This window comes from Lepidochelys kempii, chromosome 22, assembly GCF_965140285.1.
Source record: "Lepidochelys kempii isolate rLepKem1 chromosome 22, rLepKem1.hap1, whole genome shotgun sequence".
NCBI classification, from domain to species: domain Eukaryota; kingdom Metazoa; phylum Chordata; order Testudines; family Cheloniidae; genus Lepidochelys; species Lepidochelys kempii.
Genome location: NC_136401.1, coordinates 12,155,968 through 12,176,336, shown reverse-complemented (window position 1 = coordinate 12,176,336; position 20,369 = coordinate 12,155,968). Strand labels below are relative to the sequence as shown.

The 20,369-nt window shown below is 49.9% G+C and overlaps 1 protein-coding gene across 2 annotated transcripts in view; it reads left to right on the top strand.

Annotated features, from left to right (window-relative positions):
• LOC140901626 (opioid-binding protein/cell adhesion molecule) overlaps positions 1–20,369 on the top strand; it is a 328,953-nt gene that overhangs the window by 273,339 nt on the left and 35,245 nt on the right. The gene's annotated exons all lie outside the window — the stretch shown is intronic.

Here is a 20,369-nt window from a genome sequence, read left to right as displayed (position 1 = left end):
ACACCATGAAGAAACTTTCTGAGAAGTGATTAGATTTAACACTTGGGTGTTTGAGGGCTCACCACGTACCTAAGGAATTAGAAAATGTCTGTGGAGAATCAGAGAGACAACATGGTTAAGGTAATACCTTTAATTGGACCAACTCCAGACAGTCTGTTTTACTGGCTCATTTTTTGCCCTTCCAAAGTATCTCATTACTGGTTGGTAGGAACGTCATCTTCTGTACTTGGGGGGAATCCTGGGTGTGCCCTCATGCTGCCTGCACATGCCCTAAGTTTTATCTGGAGAGGTCACCATTTTCTGAGTATGACGGGAACTCTGTTGCCACGTTTTGTTCAGTCCTGAACTTTCCACACGCTCCTCCATCCGTGCACTCCCAGCCACTGAGCTGCAAGGTCCTCTTCCGGCCTGAGATGGGAATTAAGTTTAAATGATTCTCATTCTTCACTGCACCTCACCTGGCCTGGAGGGACTACCATGTCTGAGGAGAATGCAATGTCCATGTTCATCTTCAATTCTGGGCTTCCCACACTAAGGATCATAGAATATTAGGGTTAGAAGAGACCTCAGGAGGTCATCTAGTCCAACCCCCTGCTCAAAGTAGAGCCAACCCCAACTAAATCATCCCGGCCAGGGCTTCGTCAAGCTGGGCCTTAAAAACCTCTAAGGATGGAGATTCCACCACCTCCCTAGGTAACGCATTCTAGTGCTTCACCACCCTCCTAGTGAAACAGTGTTTCCTAATATCCAACCTAGACCTCCCCCACTGCAACTTCAGACCGTTGCTTCTTGTTTTGTCATCTGCCACCACTGAGCACAGCCGAGCTCCATCCTCTTTGGAACCCCCCTTCAGGTAGTTGAAGGCTGCTATCCAATCCCCCGTCGCTCTTCTCTTCCGCAGACTACATAACCCCAGTTCCCTCAGCCTCTCTTTGTAAGTCATGTTCCCCAGCCTCCTAATCATTTCTGTTGCCCTCTGTGGACTCTCTCCAATTTGTCCACATCCCTTCTGTAGTGGGGGGACCAAAACTGGACGCAGTACTCCAGGTGTGGCCTCACCAGTGCCGAATAGAGGGGATGGATAAACGATGGATAGTCTGGATCTCTTGACAGACATGCAGGGATCAGTGCAAGCCAATAAGAGGTCCTGCACTTGGTACAGATGTTTGACATCCTGAACCCATCGCTGTCTAATAAACACTGCTCTGAGGCCTGATTCAACGCCTGTCGAAGTAAATGGAAATGCTTCAGATTGTGCCCCTCATCCTTCATGTACTTCAGGCAGAAAGGGGTGGGGGAGAGGAAACACAGTCTCCACCTTGAGTGGCCTGAACACTTTTCCACAGAAGGCAAAGAATGAGAGAGGCTTCAGCTGTAGACAACTTTGTATCCCCGGTTCCAGTGCGCAATTGCTGCCTTCCTAACAATGAGCCTTCAAACCGGTGGATGAATCTGTTATCAGCTTGTGGCAGGTTGAGAAATAATCTCCAACTGGTAGCAACAATAGGTGCTGTATCTCAGGGCAGGTAATGAGGAGTCTTTAAACTGCATCAGCTCAATTTTATTATCCTTTAGTTTTACACTTCCCAGCTAGGAATATTCTTATCTGTTCTTTTCTTTCTTTTCTTTTTTCTATTGCAACTCTCGCTTTTGTTCTCCCCTTCTTTTCACAGAAGGAAGATATTAGATGCCTTTTCCTTTTCTTTTTTATTCCTCCAAAGACAATGTCTAGAAATAAGTTTGTGTCTGTATCTGTAAACACACATACGCACAGACAACCACATATACGTGCATTAAGCTGCATATGAATATATATGCATGCACATGCAGAATTGAACCTTCTTTGGCCTCATTTTACAATGTTTAGATTGTGCGTGTGCGCTTGCCTCGAGGTAAATATAGACAGGTGTCCATTTATAAATAAAGAGAGAGAGAGAGGTGTGTGTATATGAGAGACTTTTTGTAACTATATAGACTCCACTTTCTGCATATAGCTGTGCATCTTTACATCTCCACACACACACACAGCCCTCTATAGATTGTGTTTGTGTGTAGCTGTTGAGAGCAAGAGAGAGACATCTCCACACACACAGACAGCCCTCTATAGAGTGTGTTTGTGTGTAACTGTTGAGAGCACGAGAGAGACACACATATGTGTGTTTGCAGTTCGATAGTGTAACCGTGCGCAGGCTCACCGGCAGCGCCTCCTGCTGGTCATCTCAGGGAATTAGCTCACCAGCCTCCAGAGGGCCCTTTTCAGGCCGGTGTCTCGCCTTGCTGCTGGCTCCCGTGTCCCTCCCAGGACCCCGGTGCCCCTTTCACTGAGTGCTGCCGCCAAGCAGTACCCCTCAGTTCTAGGTCTCCCCCTCCCAGGGGAACCCCCCCACCCACTATCCCTACCTCGCCTCAGTTGTAGGCTCTGGCCAGTCACCAGCTAGCCCCCACACCCTGGGGCAGACTGGAGTATGAGCCACTCATCACCAGCAAGGTTGGGTTTGGACCTGCTGCCTCTGCCTACCCATGGCTGCCCCTACAACCCCCGTACCTAATAGGCCTTCCCAGGTCTGCAGCCTGGGGCTTTCCTAGGCCAGAGCTCCCCGGCTCCCTTGGCCTTTCCCCAGCCCTGCTCCAAACTAGGTCCTCTATTCAGGTCTCTGCAGCCAGGTCCCTCCCTCTCAGAGCTAGAGAGAGAGTGCTCTTCTGCTCCTGGCTTCTCTGGCTTTTATAATGCCCACTGGGTCTGTTTGGGGCGTGGCCCCCAGCTGCGGCTGCTCTACCAATCAGCCTAGCTCTTCCCCTGCCCCAGCCCTCTCCCAGGGCTATCTTAAACCCCTCTGGGCCCGAGCAGGTATCCACCCCGCTACAGATAGGTACAGAGATGTGTCTATGGAGAGGTGTGAGTAGGTAGGCATTAGTGTGTAGATAGATATGTTTCCGAAAATATTTTAAGTGTGTATGTTTACAGGTATGTAAGTGTGGGATTGTGTGCATGTCTGTGTTTTATCTCCCCAAACTTCACCTTCTGGAAACTTTTGTCATCTTAACTTTTTTTTTAAACAAAGTAAAAGGAAATAAAAATTGCCCAGCCCTTCCCCATGCTCTTTCAGCGAGAGGCATTAAGAGGGCTCTTTCAATTTATCCCTTTTTAAAAGATGTTTCTTATTCCGCTGGGGATTGGCCACGCTTGATAAAGTTCTATTCTTGCAGCCAGAGCCGCTTGGATTTCCTTTCAGGACATTTACCCACTCCTTTCCCCTCAGCTGTGCTGTGCGATGAAAAAGGCATCCCTCAAGCAAAACCACCAAGATAAACATCCACCTGCCTGCACAAAGAGACCAACTCTCCAATGCAGGGAATGCTGCATGTAATGTGTGAAGAGCCAGGGAGCAGAGGGGAAAACTCATTGCAAGGTATCAGCCAGTGCTTTGCCAGCTCCCAGCTAGGATTCCCTCACCCACAGGCCCCAGGATGAAAGGAGAGCCAAGGAACTGAGAGAGAGGGGAGGAGGGCGAGACAAAAGCGGCTGCACGAGCTGGTGAAAGGAACTCATTATGAGCTGCCTGCCTTGCTCTGCAGGTGTTTGCGGGACAGCAAGGGAGTGTTTCACACAGGAGCCAAAGGCTCCTGTCAGTACAGCGGTTTTTTACTGCATGGAAAGGCCAAGACCACACTGTGCTGCTGTCCAGGGCGGGGAGGGCAGTTTCAGGAGATGTGCAGATTTCTGAGAAACGGTTAAATGCTGCAGGAGTCGCAAAAAAGAATTACCCTTCAAGCTAAGGGACAGATGAACCATCTCAAATGTCCCTGGACAGATCCTTTCCATGTCTCCCCCCAGGACTTGGGAACAACCAAGATACCGGCCTCTCCTGTGCAGTCTCTTCCGGTATCTCCATGAGATTTGGTACATGCTGGTTCCATCAGCGTTAAGCAGGGACCCAGCCATGTTGTATGTATCCAGTAAAGCTGCTTGGCCTTTTACTTAATACCAGTGATAACCCTGAACCATCACCTGGACTGTTGCTATGAACTATGTTATTTAGTGTTTTTCAGTGCCCAAATGTGCTAGGTGCTTTAAAAACACATAGAAGACCCCTAGTATCTATATAGGCTTGTGGTTATGGGAGCAGACTTGAGGCTGAGAAGATCTTGGTTCAGGACCCAGCTCTGCAACCATCTCCCCATGCCTCGTTTCCTTATCTGTAAAATGGGCACAATGGCACTTCTCTGGGGTCAGAAGGCTGTTGTGAGGTGAATGTTTGTGGTGCTGTCACTATGGTGATAGGGGCCTATCTAGACAGGTAGAAGACACTTTTCCTGACCTGAAGAACCTCTCCAATCAGCCCTGAAGTTGGCTTCCATAACCAGTTCCCTCGGATCACTACAGTTTATTCTCAGGCCAGTGGGTTATTCCTTTCAGCCACCTGCTTTATATCATCTAACACTCAAGTTGGCCCAGATGTGTTTTCTAGTCCTTCACTCTTTCCTGTAAAGAGTGAGAGCACGTCATGTGGCATTCATGGTTCTCGCTGGCCTGGGAACCTCAGAGGCTAGCGGCTGCTGTGAGCTCGTGGCTTGACTTCCAGTAAACACCTCATTAGCCAGACATGACTGAGCCATCCATCCCGTTTGTAGCGAGAGCTGTTTCACGGTCACTAACTACATTCTAGACTGTAAGGTTGGGTCTATCTAATTAGGATACGTTGTTCTGAGTTGGTTGGCGGGGAGGGAAGATTGCCTAGGAGGTTATGAGGCATGGTAATTGAGGCTGTGTCCTTGTGCACCACGTTGTGGGGAGATTTGCTGTTGCTAAGACAGCGCTTGGTCTCAGCTAAACTGATGCTAATCCAGAGCAACTCCATTGAAAATGAGATCCGGATCTGGTTCCGTTCCTCAGTGAATAGCTTCCCGGAGGCGTATTCTGAATTGGAATATCCCCAGCAGCCCACTGATGTTCAAGGCTGGCGATGAACAGGCAAACCCCAAAAGGTTCCCTTCAAATAGCATCCTCGAATTTCCAAGCCTTCTCCAAATGTCTGTGGTGGGTAAATCCCTTCAGAGCAGGATGTGTCTGGGAAAAATTCCAGTACTTCCTGCTCCTTATCCAGAGCTGGGTCTGCCACAAACAATCCCCTACTTAATCCAGAGGCCCCCTGCTCCAGGCATGTCTCCACCCCAACTGACCTACTTTCAGCCTAGATAGGACTTGGGTGCTCATTGGGCCACCTCCTGACCCCTTGCAAACTGCTAGGCCCCAGCCTGTTCTCTATGGGGCTCTACCTCAGAACAGGGCTGGCTGGTCCCAAGCTCCCTGGTCCTTAAAGGGGCAGACCACCTTGATATCGGTACTGTCTGAAAAGGCAAGGCGTGTGCAAAGGTGGAAAATAATGAAGAAGAAAAAACAATAAGTGCCGAGCAGGGTTTGGGGAGGAAGGTCCAGCAGGGCTGCCCATCACCGTTCTGGGGAGTGTGAAAAGGTCCAGTTTAGCCAGGTGCTGAGTCGGTGTGCACTCAGCTCCTGGCAGAATCCAAACCCTCATTTTCTGAAGCTCTCCGATTAGTTTTTGCAAAGGCTGCTGTTTTGTTGAGCTCTCTGGGTGAGCGTAAAACAGAGCGGCTGGCATGCGGGGAGAGTTTACACCCTCTTTGCAAAACAACACCAAGGTGCAAAGTGGCAGAGAATGAAGCCCAGTGGAATGATGCTGGTGTGAGTGAGATCAGAATTGGGAGTGGAGAATGGAGGGGAAGGATGGGCCAGTGGTTAGGGCACTAACCTATGACTTCTGGGTTCAGTCCCTAATCTGCCACAGACTTCCTGTGTGGCCTTGGCAAAGTCACTTTTAATCTCTCTGTGCCTCAGTGAAAATCAGGGCGCTAACTCTGCCCAACCTCACAGACGTGTTGTGAGAATAAATCCTCTAAGAACTGTGAGGTGTGGTCAGATATTGCAATGATGATGGACAGATTGATGGAATTGGCTCAACAACCTAATAAAAGCTTTTTCAGAGTTAAACAACCTAGTTAAAAATTAAATGGGGGAACAATAATAGCAGAAGGAGAGAGAAAGGAAAAGAATCCAATAGAGGCAAGGGAGAAGAGATTTTTCAGAGGAGGTTTGAATATAGATGGTGAATTTTTCACTCTTGTTTTGTGCCTTGCTTGCTTGCTTCTGCTTGGATCTATCCCAATTTCTCTTCCTCAGAGAGATCTCCTGCTCATCTATATCACTGTGATATAAACCTGTTTCCCCTCATCTGCATATACGCCTTCATGGGAGAGTGCTGAACTTGCTGGTTAATAATCTATTTTAAGAGTCACTTTAGGTATTTCTGGTGGGATGATCAATCTCAGTATTTCAGCAAGGAGTCACTGGTGCATCTCGCTGGGTTGGGAGCCAGCCCTTGGCTACTAGCAGTGATTTGCTTGGTGCATTCTGATGCGAGATTAGCCTGTTGAAGGCATCCTGCTTCCCATTCAGTGGGCTGGGAATCTCTTTTAACCCTCTCCTGAGGAATTGCTGGGTGCCCTGTGATAGGAAATTAACCAGTCTTTCATCCACTCACTGAGACATAAGGTCACAGGCAAAAAACCAGGTCAGAGAAACTCAGTCCTTTCCCTGAACTATCCTACTTCCTGGGCCCCTTCCTTCAACATGGGGTAGATACAATGTGCTGCTAGCAACCTGCCCCCAGCGCACTTCAGTTTCCCCTCCCAGATAGGCCGTGTTTGCCCACAGAAGTTGCACTGATTTAACCAAAACCAAATTTACCACTCCAAGTTAAACCAATAGAAGCAGGGTTTGAATTGAATTAAGACCATCTACACAGGACCGGTTTAACAAAATCTTCTTAAAAACATACCTTTAGTTAAACCCAATGCAACTCTGTTCTTTCGGCTTTGTCTTCACTCCAGGAAGAGGAGTGTTTTTACATTGAAACAGCAGACTGGAAAGAACTATCTCATGGTATGATCCCAGCAGAGACAAGGCGTGGTGTTTTTTACCTCAGCTAGCTACACCAAGGTAAAAAAAGAACAGCTGTGCCTTGTCTCCCCTTGGATTTTAAATCAAGATGTCTCTCTCCAGGTAGCTGTCTCAGTGTAGAAAGACACTTCTGTCTGCAGTGAACATGTAGCCTTAGACTGAGGGTCTGATTCTACACTGCCTTTCACACCATGCCATCATTGGAACTCTTACAAGGTAGGTGTCAAATGCGACTGCATCAGAAGTCTTTGCTCACTCACACCTCTGATGATGCCTTTATACCCACCTGGCACTCACCCTGCACAGGTGTAAATGACTACCCAGATTGCTGGGCAGTGCAAAATGACTACCCAAGATTTCTGGGCTTGACACCTCCAACTAGGTCCCTCCCTGAAGCACTTTGCTGATCCGCCCCCCGCACTCTCACACACACACACGCATGCACTTTTGAGATCCGTTGCCTGTGAGATTCAGGGCCAGGATTTAAAATGTTTTGCACTACAATCTTGTACTTAGTTGTCCGAAGGGTGCTGATTTTTGGGAGATGACTAGTTGGTAGGTGTCTGGACGCCACTGTTGTCTGTTGGAATCATTCCTTTGTAGTGAAACTGTTTGCAATTCAGAATTGACACAGACTTTGAAGCTGTCACTTCCCTTTCCCTCAGTGTTGTCATGTTGCCATTCGATTTCCCTGAGCATTTCTCTTGCGTGAGCACATTTTGGACTTTCCCTCCTGCTCTGCCGGCTGCATTGTTAGATCCTCTGTTGGCTGAGAATTTGTTGCCAGGTGATCGGAACTGGGCACAACCTCCAGAGGCTGAAGTCATTGGGTTTACTGCCCCACAGAAAAGATGCTCCTTGCCCAGCTGCTCTCCCACCGACTCCATTCCAGTCTTGTAAGTCTATGCTCCCTCCTCTGAGGTTTAAAACCTGAGGGCTTCCTGAGGTTTTGGTGCTCGATCTTGCTTTTATTTCCTGCGCTGCTGCAAAAGATCTGTTTATTTTGTTGTGAGTCCTTGGGTTACCATAGGTTGGCTGTCCCCCGAGTTCCTTCGGGCTTCAGCTCGTTAAAAGGTGATGGGCCAAATCTCTAGCTCACTATTCCAAATTCATCCCCCAGGCAAAAGTCAAAACATCTCTGGTGGCATCTCTGTGTTAAATAAATTGGTGCATCTCAATAGCAAGTCTTTGTGGATTGAATGCCTGCCTATTTCACAAAACCACAGTTGACACTCACTGAGAGTTTGTCTCTATTAAGAAAATTTGTCCCACTATAAATTACATCAGTGCAGACTCCTAATGTAGATGCCTCACCTGCCCAAGGTGGGTCTTACCCTGGTTTACCTTAATTCAGTAACTTACTTAATATAGACCAGTCCGTAGCAGAGAAGCCAGGGACAATATGGGGAGTGATAGCTCAGTGGTTTGAGCATTGGCCTGCTAAACCCAGGGTTGTGAGTTCAATCCTTGAGGGGGCCATTTAGGGATCCGGGGCACAAAAATTTGGGGATTGGTCCTGCTTTGAGCAGGGGGTTGGAATAGATGACCTCCTGAGGTCCCTTCCAACCCTGATATTCTATGATTCTAATATGGGCTATAGGACTTTAAGGAAGAGAGTTCTCTCTCTATCTGTGCAAGAGAAATGATTCAGCTTCAGCCCCACTTGTGTTAACGACACTGGAAGTGCGAGGGCAGAGAGACCTCTCAGCCTTTTAAGCGCTACGTCAGTTAGACGCACTCTGAGCAGGATCAGAGGACACAAGGCTTAAACTCAGAGGCCTGTCTACACTAGGGCTTCCGACGTGGTGGGGTGTTTTGATGTGCCCTTTGCATAGAGAGGCTATTGGAGTTGCTGCTTGGGGTGAGTGGGCAGAGTACGGCATTCCCGCTTGCACTGCTGTTTCCTGGGCCGTACCTGGACCACCAGCTGCAGACATTTTAATATTAATATATACGAGAGTGGGGAGGCTGCCTGGAGGCCAAACCATTTGAAATGGCTCGGGAGCAAGGGGGCTTACATCCATCTGGGCGCCACTCGTGCCTCCTCTTGGTGGTTTCCCCACAGATGGGTTCCAGTCCTACCATCCTGACTCAGGCAAAAGCCATTCCCAAGTGGCTTCCACAGGAGTTTTGCCCAAGTCATTCTGTTCTATTCAAGCTCCTCGTTCATCATCACCGGGGTATCTGAGCACCTTCTAACAGTGCAGTAAGCAGGGCGATTAGCATCTGTCATGTATGTTGAGTTTTTCGCTTCCAATCGCTCTTCCGCTCCTCAGAAAGGAAATTGGCTTGTTGATGGTTTGAGGGTTTTTAAGGGCTACAGGACTGGGCTTCGTCTATCCTGGGTTAAATTCATCCCTATACAGAGAACCAGTGCAAGGCCTATGCACGCTGGGGGCTTGAGTAGTTCTGGCCTCTTGCACAGGGGTGAAATTCATCGTCTGTGGATAAACAAAGGGCGTCAGTCACCAATTCTGTCAAATTGGCATCTTGCCCTAGCAGTAAATTCACTTCAGAAATTACAAGTTGCAATAAGAACAGGGCTCTGTTTATTCCTTTGTAGTTTATGCCTTCCGCTGTAGTGCAAAATCCCTGTCTCATCAGGGGCTGGTAATCATTATCCAGTTCTCATTTCGCATGAGCTTGGCTTCATAACCCCAAGAAGGCCTGCTCCTTCTTGCTATTTTAATCTCAGCCATTGATTATTAGTATTAATAACACAGCTCTGCTGTGCAGGGGTTCAAGTCCTGTGAAAAGCGAAGCTTTAGGAAGAGAAGCTGACTCTGGGGAAGGGGCTGAATGAGATCAAATGCAAAGAGGAGCAATAGACGCGGCAGTATCCTGAGTAAGGATGCTAAAGCCTGTAAAGTGCCGAGAAATGGACGTGGTGACCTGGACAGGGAGCTCAGGTTCTCGCTTTTCTGAAGCAAATGGAGACAGGGGCTGGGGTGAGAGTACAGGGTGAACCCAGCCGCTTCTCTCCTCTCCCACGATTGGCTTGTGAGGGTGCGAGGGCAAGGTAATCCCCATCGCTGCATCCTGACACGGCATGCAGATATCTCTAGGGAGGCCAGCCAGGTGCCATCTCACAGCAGGCTCTAGCAAAAGGAGGAATGGCATGGAGGAATCAGGGTCTACTTTTGATAAGTTTTAGGGGAAACGATGGCACTGAGCATTAGAAAGAGGACAGTAACATTAGCCTGAAATGCTGCTATTTGACACTCAGATGTAGTGCCAGCGTGTGTTGCTTTATCCTGACTGGCCGGATGGAGCTGTGCATGGACCCAGACTGACATGGGCCGGGGGATCCGGGCTTTGGGTTTGAACCTGTTCTCCCCACTTCCTCCATTCTCTCAAACACCCTCCTCCTTTCACACCGCCTTGAAATCTTCTGTGGACCCGCCCCCGTTTCTTGCCATTTTCCTGTACTCTCACCCCAGCCCCCACATTTCGGAGGATCCAGCGGGGAGCAGGGGAGGAGCGTTCAGAAAATCGGGGAGCTTTTCTGCAGCTTCCAAACAGCACGTGCGCTGTCCACCCTGGCAGACACCGGAGTGGGGAGGTGCAGAGCTGCAGCAGGGTGACTTACACCCAATAATGTGTTACATTTCTGTGTCAGTTCTATACCATTAACCACCGGTCATAATTATAATGTACAGCGCCCTTACACCGAGCAGCTGCTTCTTCCGCTGATTTCCCTGGGATGACTGCGTAGTAAGGGGCTGCTCGACACAAGTCAGTGTGTCCGAATCAGGCCCATTGCACTTATGATTGGATTCAATTCAATCACGTGAGCAAATCATACCTATAAGTGCCGGGTAATAGCCTTTATATCCCTTCGCCATACATGCCCGGAATCAAAGCACAGGCTCACCTCTGTGCTTAAAACTGTCGCAGAGCTTAAGACGGTGTACCTGCTGCTGCCCCCTCCTGGATGGAATATGTCTCCTCACAGGTCTATCAATTTGCTGTATCCACTGAACGGGAGATATTGCTCCTTTAGCTCAGTGGGTTGAGGCTCAGTTGTCCTGAGTTCTGTTCTCTGCATTGCACATCTGCGTAGGCAAAGCCAGAGAACCAGCACAACGGCTCCATTTAGAAAAAAATAGACCCATTTATTTCTTGGTCTAAAAATTTCAGCTGTCAGCAGCGCAAAGTGGGAATATGGCGTAACCACTTCCACTGCCCCGCTGCCCCACTTCAAGCACAGATCGCATCAGACCGGGGTCACAGCTGCCTTGTGCACAGGCTAACAGCTCCGAGTTGGGCTCAGCCACAACAACAGTGCAGACCTTCCAGTGTGACGTGTGCTGAGCCGAATCTCACCTGAGAGGTGGCATCGCCGGACACATCCCAGCACAAGGGTCTTCCCGTTGAGTTGGGATAGAGACTCCCACGCTATCCCCTGCTACCAGCATGGACAGGGTGTGGCTGGAATGCCCCAACACTTTGTCGAGATTCTGGCGTTAACTTCTTGGTGTAAGGAAGAGCAGCCCTTTGGCTTCTTCAGAGTATGCCTGGGGGCTGGCTACATACACAATGGCCCCAGGATTGGGGAAGTGCAAAGCTAAACTTTCCATCCCCTTTGGCCTCATCCCGACCTGGGTTTTGGGCTCCTAAAATGATTCCCTCTCCTCTGTCCTAGAAGCTGGGATGCTCATGGCACGTGGGCCAAATATTCCACCATCTGTGCAGTCTCCCTCATAGAACCAATGACACTGTAGCATGCAAATTAGCTGTAGAGTAAGCATCGTGATTGGCTGAGTTCTGCCAATCTCACAGTGGTCTAGGACTCTTGGCATGGCAGAGATTTGTGCCTTACTGTAGCTGTACCACGCGTGGGTGTAACTGGTGAAGTCAGAGTGGCTGAGAACTTAAAAACTGGAGGGTAACAGACCGCAAAGCCCAGGGAAGATTGAACCTGGGGATAGTCTGAACAAAGAGCTCTCAGCCATGCTTGTAGCTGCTTCCATCGCTTCACAATGACTCATCAGGCATCTTGGGCTTCTGAACGACAATCCTAGCATCTTATTACAGGTTACATTAGTGTCCAGGGGCCCCTGTTAAGACCAGAGTCCCCTGCCCCCAAGATCTCATAATCAAAATAGACAAGACAGAAGGTGGGAGCAAGGGCATATTAATAGCCCTGTCTGATAGATGGGGAGCTGAGCCGTAGATTAAGTGATGTGCCGAAAGTGACTCAGTGTGTGGCATAGCTGGGAATTGAACCTCACTCTCCTGAGTGTTAGCCCACGGCACCGTTTTCTTCTCTAAATGCATACTGCAGTGATGCAGTGACTCAGGCATGGATGCGTCTATCTTAGCTGTGTCCCCCCCACCAGTCTTTCTTCTGTCGCTAATCTTGTCTCTCCGCTCTCACTTCCTAGTGGGTTCATCGCTGTTGTATTTAAGCAAAGGGATGTCTTTTTACCTTCCCCCAGCCCCACACCGTCGTAATTCTGATCCAGCTAGAAACAATTGATTTTCTAGAAGGAAACCCTGCTGGAGAGAAGTCAAAGCCCATTGAATTCCAGCCCACGAGACGGCGTTTCATTGTCCTATCAATGAATTGCTCACAACGCCTAATTTAACTTTCTGTAATTAGCACAAGTGCATCCTTCTTTTTTTTCCTTCCTCACCCGTCCATCCCCTGCTTCCTTTTCACAGTGCCATTGGTAATTCCAAGAAGTTAATACCTGATTAGTAAATATGATGATAAAAGAGTTCTGGCTGCATCAAGGCCTCCATTTACAATCCGCCTCTGATTGAAAAATTACGTTCAGTTCAGTAATAATTGATGAAAATGGGCTCCCTTCTTCTGCAGCTGATTTGCTTTGTAATTGTGATTTAATAATGTAAATATCACTTGTTTTCTTCTGAAAATGAATTGCTTTCTGATTTGTTAAAGCCGGCTGCTGTGTTCCTGCCTATCTTCTTCCTAACTGGAGACCAGTAGGCTTGTTTGCAAAGGATTTTGGGAGAGCAGAACCATCAGCTGACTCCTTCGTGATGAAGTGGATGTGGGCTGGGGTGCCTAGGGTGGGGCGGGTACAGCTGCCGTAACCCAGCATGGGCTCTGTCAGAAAGCACAGCACTTCCTGGAGTACAGGAATGGTGACACCTAGTTCCTGCATCGCGCTTTTCATCTATGGATCTCAAAGTGCTTTACAAAAGAGAGCAGTGCTGTTATCCCCAGTTTACAGATGGGGAAACAGAGGCACAGACAGGGGCCATCATGTGCCTAAGGTCATGGAGCAGGCCCATGATAAAGCCAAGAATAAAACCTGGGTCTCCTGAGTCCCAGGCCATATCCGCTGGACCACACTGCCTCTGCACTGACTCTTTTACACACTTTGAAAGCACCATATTGTGCCCTGCCCCTATGCTGGGGCAGTAAGGGCGGGGTCTCCCTGTGCACCTGTGTGGGGGCTGGGTATCATTTGTGTGCTATTCTCATATCAAGGTATCCTCTCCTATACAGGCAATCAGGGTACCCCTCCAGGAAGATTCCTTGTGATGGAGGGTACCAGTTCTTCATCGCCCTCCCACCCCCACATTGGAGGCCCTGCTGCTCTGCTACACCCTGCCCCCCAAAACTGCTCCCTGACAGGAAAATAGCACCAAGCATTAGGCTTGCAGGCTTGCCTAGAGAGCCATCCCAGCTGCAGTCATTTTGGGGGGAACCACTGAGATCTGGTCCTGCACCAGCTAGAAGGGCAGGAGTCCAGCAACAGCCAATCAAGGCCCAGCAGGCCAGAATAAAAAGAGCTGCCTGCTGCTACCAAAATCAGTTTCTGGGTGGAGCCAGAGGAGCGAGGAGGGATGCTGCCTAGACTACGGCCAAAGGAACCAGGCTTGGCCAGGGACCACCACTGGCTGTAGCCAGTGGCAAGAGTGCAGATGATTCAATTCCAGAGAGGGAATTTAGCCCCGAAGGGGAAGAAACTCATTCGCTTATAATTGTCCCTGAAGGGCACAAGGAGCTTCTAAGTTTGTTGCCCCCCCCCCGGAAGGGATGGTTGCACTGTGGGACCTGGCCGGTGGGCCGAGCCACAGAAGACCTGCAGAGGCAGACAGGCAACCTGCAGTAAGGGCTGGGAGCTGAAGAGCTCAACCTTCTAAGCTCCTAATTTACAACCATGACTGAGACATGCCTTGCAGAAAGCCCCAGCTCTGCTGGAAGTGTTGGTGCTTGCTGCTAGCTGGAATCCCCAAAATGGAAGCTGATGCAGACAAATCAAAAATCAGATCCCAGACTTTTCCTCCTGGCCACCTTTCACCCCTTGAATCTCTTCTTTCTCCCCCGTCTGTTCTGCCTTCTTTGCCGCTTTTTTGACTACCAGGACTCGAAACAGGTGGAGAACTGTCGGTCAGGCTAAGCTCAGGACTGAGACCATGAGGTCAGAGTAGTTCAGGAATGAGGCGGGTGTGATATTGGCAAAGGGTTGGGTCAGGAAAGCTTGCACCGCACCGTCCTGTTCATGGCCCGTTCCAGCCAGCCCTGTCCATCCTTCCCTATGAGCACATCAGCCCCCTGGGGCTGAGTCCTATCCCAGCTGCTTTACTCACTGCTGGCTCACCCTGGCACCAGAGAGGTATCAGGGCAATGGGTAAATAAAAAGGCACCCTCAGAAAGCAGGTCCCCTTTGCTGAGACGAGCAGCCCTGGCGCCAGGTTCCGGTACCAGGCCAGTCTCCCGCGGATCATGATGTCGTTTGGTGACATGTTCGCTCTGGAGTGTTCTAATGAACTATGAAATGAACATACTGTCACTTGCTGATGCAAATCTGCCAACACGGCTGCCACTGTTAGTAGGTGCTTTGCCTCGGAGCTAATACAGGTAATTTAAAGATATTAACAAATGCTGTTAATTAGTATCATTATCATACCGCTAGGGCTATGCACAGACAGATAATCCTGCCATGTCAAAGTGTCTCCAATAAAAAAAAAACCTGTAGGATGAGGGAGAAGGAGATGGATGCACTCAGCGCTGGAGGACATGCCAGGACTGTCTTGCAGTTTGGAGCGAGAGAACCTGATCTTAGCCAGATGTGATGGATAAAGCAGTTGTTGATGATTCCAAAAGGGAAGCAGCCGGGACTCCTATAGAGAAGAAAGGGTAAATTCTGGACCGAGCAGTGTACTTTGCTCTCTCCTATAATGCCCTGTGTTCACTACCATACTGGCTTTGTATGTGTTTGTGATATTGCCTTTTTAGTGGCTGCCTCACAGAGAAGAGAAGGGACCTATTACCCCGGGTTCCTGTTAAGGGAGTTCTCTTTTAGCGCCAGTGTTTAAGGCCTATGTTTCTAGAAATGAAGGAGATATGCATCAGTGTGCATGATTTCCACAATAATCATCGGCCTGTGCAGCACATGGATTTGTCATTATCCCACCAAGCTTTCTGAGGATGCCGTGCACGCTCCAAAACTTTCAAGCCAAGGGTCACTCACTGAAAATTCCAGATCTGGATCCAAACTTCCCCCGTGGTCCGTGGAGACAGGATTTCGGGTTGGTCCATCATGGAGAGCCAGCCAGCCAGCAGTGCAGGTTGGATTCTGGTGCAGATCCAAACTGCCCTGAAGTTTGGGATGCTCAGATAAGGAATTGGAGTCCAGTGCCCTCTCGAATTCTGATGTATCCCATTCCATTCCAGCAATGGCAGAAACATACCCTAACTCCCTTGTTCTCCTTGCCCACCTATCTCTCACTGAGCAGAGCATGTGCCTTCTCCTCCCCCTGTTTAAAAACTGCTGTGTGATAATGTCCTGGCAAGATCATTTCCATATGCTGGACACGGACTTTGGACCAACTAAGTAGAACAGGCCGCAGAAGAATCCATCTGAGGCTTTACTTGAGTCTCAGGGAAGGCTGGTTGAGTCTTGGTGGGAAAAATCCTCCTTTCTTGTACTGATGTTGCTTCAGTGGAGTTGGTCTAACGAATTGGAAACACTTGCCCCATCAGTTTTGGTTAGTGTTATAAGGACAGGGGGATGGGTGGTATGGAGTAGAGCTGCCTCTTTCAGTAGTGACTCCTAGCATCCTAAACCTGAGGCTCCACCCTAGCAGCCTTTCCGCATCATTTACTGCCCAGCCGGAGCCAGCTGACCTTCTGGGTTTGCAAAGACCCTGTTGCATCTGGGTGTATCATTCAAGATACTCCTCTCCCCCAGCTGGGCTGCCCCTGCCTTTCTCCCATTGTATTGATTCTGGGCTTCTAGTGTCTTTAGCTATATCCTGTTTCCATCTGGCTGGCTGGCTGGAAAAGTCATACAGATGTAATTAATCTGCAGCACTGGGGCTGCCTTGCCAGGAAGACTTTGCAATTATGTCACCCATTGCGTGCTGGCATCTCAAAGGGCTGTATTGAATTCCCACCACCACCACACGCGTATGAATTAGAGCATTAGTAGTACCCCCGAGGAAGAGCTGTCTCTAGAGAGGTTAAGCCACTTACCTAAACCCACACAAGTCTGAGAGGGTTGGAGCTAGAACCCAGGAGCCCTTATTCACAGTCTTCTGTTCTACCCACTGGAAAGCACTAGGGGCAGCCTTCGGTTAATGGAATATGAACCTCCCTCTATTAAGGACATGCCCATTTTTAAAGCACCTGCTGGATCTGCATTGCAGCTGCCGCCCCGTGGAGTTGAAGGTGTTGCTTTCAACCTACCATGCATTTTATTCATTGTTATTACTGTTTGTATTAGACCAGGACTCCATTGTGCTAGGTGCTGTACAAACAAAACAAAAATGTGGTTCCTGACCCAAAGAGCTGCAATCTAAATAAGTTACTGGGACCTGCCCATTTGCCTGGGACCTGCCCGCTCCCCACCCCACCCCTGGCCACATGGCTGGAGAGATCGTCTCTTTCCTCTCCCACCCCGTGCCACATTGCTGGAGCTCTTGAGCTTGATCCCCTGCACTGGTTCTCCATGAGAATGGAAGGCTCTGTCCCCTCCCGGACTGTAACTGTTGACCTTTCGGGCACTTTTGCACAGCCCACCTGTGTGAGAGAGTATCGGAGGAGGCAGGGTGTTGGCGACTAGCAGCGGGTGTGGATGGGAGTGCTTGTCTGCGGCAGGGCACGCCTCCACGTTTCTTCTGAGGAGGGCAGGGTCATACGTGTTGGGTGCCTGAATCTTCTCCTCCTCCTCACCAGAGTAACAGCTCCCATCACAGTCACACATTGGCTTTAGGGTTACCTTGCGGCTCTGGGAAAGGAGACCGAGCACCCGGGCAGCAACTGGAGAGTGTGTGTGTGTGTGGGGGGAAGTTCTGCAAAGCCCAGTCACAGCTGCTGCAGTCAGAGATGCTCCCGCTCATCCCACACCCCAGCCAAAGAGCCTCCTCTCGCGCCGCCAGCCAGCAGGATGCTGACCCCAGGGCGCTTTCTCCAACCCAGGCTGACTTCAGCACAATCCAGTCCCTGGGATTAATTAACACAGTGGGTTTATCACATTTTTCATTAACTCCGGCGTGGTGGTGGCATCTCCGGCCTCCGACAGGGACGAAATGCACTGCAGTTCCCGGCCCCGCACTTAATTAGCGAGGGGAATCCGCTCCTCCATTGCAGCAATTAGATTCCCAAATGGGGAGGGGAGGGCAGATGGCTGGTAGCTTGGAGAGCCCCCCCCAACATCCCTCTCTCCCCTCCTTCCCCCCCCCACAACTCCTGCCTTCCCCCTCTCACCTCACTGCGTCTCTCTCCACCGCTGTGCCCCCCTTTTAGGCCTCTGTAGTCGTGCCCCCCAAGGCATCTCCCTTTTCACATTGCGTCAGGTACTGGAGCAGAGGAAGTGCAGGCTGTTATTGGTGCTAAACGCGGGATGACAACAGCCCGGGCTCTCCAAAATAGTGCGTATCTGGGCGAGAGGCATAAAGGCCCCTGTATGGCAGTGCCGCAGGATGCCAGATGCTGGGCTCGGACAACAGGGGATGGATCGCTTGAGGATTGCCCTCTTCTGTTCATTCGCTTTGACACTGCTGGCGCTGGCCACTGTCAGAAGACAGGATACAGAGCTCTATGGACCATTGGTCTGACCCAGTAGGGCCGTTCTTAGGATCGAAGGGAAGGCTGCAGCCAGCAGGCTCTGTGCTTCCCTTTTCCCGTCATGCTTCTGGGTCATGCTTCACCTCGGAGGCCTTCTTGCTGAAGGGCCTCAAGTGGTTCAAGGAGGGGCCTTAGAGGGCATCACTTGGGTAGGGTGACCAGATGTCCTGATTTTATAGGGACAGTCCCGATATTTGGGGCTTTTTCTTCTATAAGCTCCTATTACCCCCCACCCCCTTCCTGATTTTTTGCACTCGCTGTCCGGTCACCCTACACTTGGGTGAGATGGGAAGAGAAACTTGCAGCTCAGCGCCCCTGGACAGGTGTCTGCCTGGGAGTGGAGTGGGTAGCTGGAGGGAGGCGTTAGTCAAGCAGCGTTAGACCGGCTAGAGTCCAGTGGATTTAGTACTGATGAAAGGAGACCAATGAGCAGCGCTAGGCACCAGTGACCTTTGTTTATCCTAAGGGAGGCTGGGGCCCTGCTTCGCATCAGTCAGTCAGCGAGGCAGGGATAAGCCATGTGCTGCAAAGCACCAAGCAGCACATTCCAGTTCAGCCCCGTCCCTGAGAGACCCCAGCATATTTGTTATACAGCCAGACGCGAGGGGGCATGGCGCACGACCCGGTGTGCGCTGGCCGCTCTGCCGCAGCAGATCCCGGCTCCGGCGTGACCCCCACCACTTCATGATTGATGGCCCCATGTCTGTCACGCAGCCTCCGTCTGAGCGCACCCATTTGTATCCTTGTAGATCCTTATCTCTCTAATGTAGCGAGCTGGGCTTATCTCTTCCCGAGGCCCCTTCTCCACAGAAAGAAATCACCTTGGTTATTTATGTATTTCTGTCGCTGGCTCGTCGAATCTATTTTCTTTCGCTTCCAATCATCTTTTATAGAGATCGCTGGGCGGATAGGCCGGGTCCATAATGACCCCAGGATTATGGGATCATTACAAAGAAGACTCACTTACAAAGTGTTGCCGTCACTCATCCACTTCATCTTTCCCCCCACTATTATTTTTTCGTCTTCCCACTCCACCGTCCCTAACCCACACTCTGTGACTTTCCCTCTCTGGGGATGGTTTTGTCTTCCAAGCAAGGAGGTTTTGCAGTCGATATTGTTATTTCCTGGCTTGAAACGCTTGGTATTCCTGGTGTTAATGTCAGCAAAGTGTACTGGAGCTGTCGTAAGGGCAGTGATTCTTGTATGTGGTTTTGTGTCTAATATTTATATTCTGGCATATGAAAATGATTGTGCAGTGATCTCTTATGCTTTGATCCTTACAGGTTAAACTCAGACAGGCTTGGTCAGTGTCTGGGGATGTGACATTATTTCAGTAGACGCTTCTCCCAGTCTCTGGCAGACATTTTTCCCTACCCCACCGACCAGTTTCGCACAGCTGCTTTGAAAAGGCCCGGAACTGAAATAGCAGTCGGGGGCTGCAAATCAGGAAGGAAGTGCAGTGGCAAAGCTCTGTGCATGTGTGTGTTATGCCTGGGATAGCAGGGGGTATTTCAGCTGAGTCCTGGGGGGTCCTGGTGGAGAGACGTGGAGAATCATGGAAGATTAGGGTTGGAAGAGACCTCAGGAGGTCATTTAGTCCAACCCCCTGTTCAAAGCAGGACCAACCCCAACTATATCATCCCAGTCAACAGTTGCACAATATATGGATGGCAGAGCTGGAGTGGAATCCAGGAGACCTGACTCCCAGTCCCATTTGTTCACCAAGAGACCATTTGTTAATAATAATTTAGTCCCCAGCCCCCAAAACAATGGAAAGGTGTTTTTTTTTGATGGGGGAGAGACACCTGCCCCGTGCAACACTGGGAACCCAAACTCAACAGCAAGGTGCTAAGGAATGACCATGGGAAATGATACTGAGTGGTTTAATATCACTGCCCCAGCAGATTGAAATGCAGAACAGTGAGCAAACTGCATACATGGCAACAAGTTGAGGAGCTCTTCGCATGTATTTCAGGTATAATAATCAGTGGCATTGTCAATAGAACAGATTAGGGTTATTTTACAATATGGGATAGATTCTGTGCTGCAGCTCATGACATATGCAGCATGGACCAAAGGGAAGGGGTTGGCTTTACTTCTGCAGTGCTTTGGGAACAACATGTCCCCTAGGATAAATCTGAGCAGCTCCTGGGGTTGTAGCCTTCCCAGAGCTGCCTGTGGTCCATGCACCGGCCCCAAATAGCTGTAGCCCAAAGCACTGTGGCTGCTCCCCCACCTAACCCAAATGTGACCCCCGCCATGCCCCAACACGCTTACATTGGCCCTGGCACTGCTCCAGCCTGGAGGAGTTGTTCTTTGGCCCCTTGCAGCTCATGCAGC